Here is a 2743-nt window from a genome sequence, read left to right on the forward strand (position 1 = left end):
AGAATTTAAATACATGCTTTTTGAGCCCTGACAAGTCTGCAAGTCTATATTGAGTAAGGAACAGCTAAACAGGGTTCTTGTTTTGTTTTGTCTTTTGTTTTTTAGTAGCAAGTAGATGCAAAATAATCCTATTATTCTTGTGAAAGCCAGAATGAAAGAAAGAAGAAAAAGAAAGGAAGAAAGAAAGAAAGGAAGGAAGAGAGAAAGAGAGAAAGACAGACCTACATTGCAGATAAGTTTGGGCTGAAGAAATAACCACACAGATAAATTTTTTGATCTTTTTTTGAAGGAGTAATAGCTTTCTATCCCTCTTGCTTAGGGAAGTTCTTCCAGTTTAGGTTTAGGTAAGGGAAACCTGGCCTAGAAAAACTCGAGAAAGGGATAAGAAGCTTCACTTTTTCAGAATGTCTGAAGGTCCCCCTTGCCTCCTACTTGGTGGGGTGTCAGTTGAGATATCCTATACGTGGTACAGCACCTGATGTAGCAACAACCCTATGAAGTTAATATTATCTCCCTCATTGTACAGATGTTGAAACTGAGGCCCAGAGAGCTTAAGTAACTTGCACACAGCTGGAAAGTATTGCAGCTAGTACTGAAAGCAAGTTCTATTTGACTCCAAATCCCACACTTGTAAGGCACACAGTAGGTAAGTATCAGCATTTTCATATGGTTTGACCCATATCAAGTACCAATTTTTGAACCCAAAATATTTGAATTTTTTTTTTTTTTTTTTGTGATGAAGGCTCACTCTGTCACCCAGGCTGCAGTGCAGTGGTGCAATCTCGGCTCACTGCAACTTCCACCTCCCTGGTTCAAGCAATTCCCCTGCCTCAGCCTCCCGAGTAGCTGGGATTACAGGTGTGCACCACCACGTCCAGCTAATATTTTTGTATTTTTAGTAGAGACAGGGTTTCACCATGTTGGCCAGACTGGTCTCAAACTTCTGATCTCAGGTAATCTGTCCACCCCGGCCTCCCAAAGTGCTGGGATTACAGGCGTGAGCCACCGCACCCAGCCTATATTTTCTATCACCTGTAAATTCATTCCCTGTTTGGGTAGGGAAAACCACATGTAGATTTTATAATAGACATTTTAGATTTGAGATCTGCAATCTTCTGTTCTTCTAGAAATAAATATTCCTGACACATTAGAAAAACCAGGTTCATTTAATTTCTTATTAACAATACAACATGTTGTTGAAATTGTGCAAAAGGATAGGTTTTCTTTGTGTGGAATTAACTTATGAGACCGGCTCAGGCAAACGCATTTCAGATTCATTTTTGTTGATTCAGAGAACCAGCCAAAGTCAGATGGCAGAGAAGCTTCACATGCCCAGGGTGTGTTTTCTATTCAGAACGGTACCAGAAATCAACAATTAAAGAGGCCTACCTTGGCTTTTTGCCTTGTAGTAGCTCAGGTCAAATTTTGCCTTTTATTGGGTCTGACAGACATTTCTCTGCCATGTGACCGTTTCTGTGATCTCAGGAAAGTTTGCCTTCCTACCCTTGAATTGACAGTGTGGGACCCGGGGCATTAGGACTGAATAAGGAATTTGTGTATGTGTGAGAGAGAGAGTGAGGGAAAGGAGAGAGAGAGACTGTTTTCAGGGTGGGGAGAACATGCGTACTTTAATTTTGAGAGACACAACGAGCTAATTCGTTATCATGTAAATGCTGGTCTGTGGCAGCCCTTTGTGGCATTTAGCCTACTAGTAAGAGCTTTTGCTTTCATTTATTCCCATTCTAGCCATTTGTGTAAATGATTAAAGCAATCAACTCTTTTGTTTACTGCTGTTCCCAAGGTGTACGCAGGAGAAAGTAGAATGAAACAGAGAGCTGTTTTTGAGACTAGTTGAGGGGATATCTAACCTCCATCTTTGCATTTTAAAAGAGGAATTTAAAAGCAGCCTCTTTTTTTTTCTGGTTAGTTCTTGCATAATTGCCAACAGAAATGAGACACTAATGGTGGCGGGTGAGACAGTGGCTGCCAAAGCTGTCCACAAAAGCTACACCATTGCATCTCAGACTTGCTTCTCAGGACTCAATTTTATTCTCCAAGACACATTGTTGTAATGTAAATGAAATCTACTTGCTACAAGCTAAATGTTGTGTCTCTCTAAAATCTGTATGTTGAAACCCTAAACCCCAGTATATTTGGAGGGTTAGTTTAGATCATGAAGAAGGTGGAGACCCCATGATGAGATAAGCACCCTTGTGAGATGAAGGGACCAGAGCACCCTCTCTGCCATGGGAGGACACAGCTGTCTGTCAGTCAGGAAGAGGGTGTCACCAGAGCCTACCCAGGCTGGTACCCTGATCTCAGACCTCTCAGCCTCCAGAAATAAATTGTTGTTGTTTAAGGCTGTGGTGTTTTTTAATAACAGGCCAAACTGACTCCACTCAAACCAGCTTAAGCAAAAGCGCCTGTAGAGGAAGAAAAATAATTTTTTCTTCAATCCTCATAAATTCTTGGTTTGAACAGACCCTGGTGACAAAATACAGATTAACAAGAGAAAAACAGATAGAAATCTATTCACATGTATATTTTACATATGCATGGGAGACACCCAGGAATGAATAGTTCTCAGAGGTGGCTTTGAATTCAAGCTTATATAGCATCTTCAGCAAAGAGTACAGATTTTTAGAAAAGTGATAAGATAAAGGAAAATGAGCTTCTAGGGGCAGTAAATTGTGGGAAAGCAAATAACTGGCGGTTAAGGGTGGGTCAGTAAAGCTCCTTCATG

Source organism: Piliocolobus tephrosceles, chromosome 14 (genome assembly GCF_002776525.5).
Source record: "Piliocolobus tephrosceles isolate RC106 chromosome 14, ASM277652v3, whole genome shotgun sequence".
Taxonomy (NCBI): domain Eukaryota; kingdom Metazoa; phylum Chordata; class Mammalia; order Primates; family Cercopithecidae; genus Piliocolobus; species Piliocolobus tephrosceles.